Here is a 412-nt window from a genome sequence, read left to right as displayed (position 1 = left end):
GTGAGCTTGTGAGGAAGAATTTAACAATAATAATTTTAAAAAAATGAATTAAATGATCATGATCGGACAACCCTTGCATATTTCCTCCACTACGTACGCTGAGTAAGTGGACCGTTCTTGTGGCCAAACGGGTTTTCACTCCACTGTGACGGTCCACCTCGTACTTTCTCTCCTCCCTGATATGAAGGAAACTGCTTGTTCTTGTTGTTTACGCCATTTCTGTGTTTATGGCACGGTACTAACCAAGGAAACCTTTATTTAGTGGATTCAAGGATCTCTACGTTTATTTTCACTGATTATGCACTGTTGTGATGGAGATATTACCTTAACCATGGATAATTTATCCTCTCTCTGCACCGCACCTGTTAGGTAATTGCGGCAGAAGTTTACAGGTGCACAGAACGTTAGGACT

The sequence above is a fragment of the Penaeus monodon genome, chromosome 29 (genome assembly GCF_015228065.2).
Source record: "Penaeus monodon isolate SGIC_2016 chromosome 29, NSTDA_Pmon_1, whole genome shotgun sequence".
Lineage (NCBI taxonomy): Eukaryota > Metazoa > Arthropoda > Malacostraca > Decapoda > Penaeidae > Penaeus > Penaeus monodon.
Note: the sequence above shows the minus strand (reverse complement) of the source record.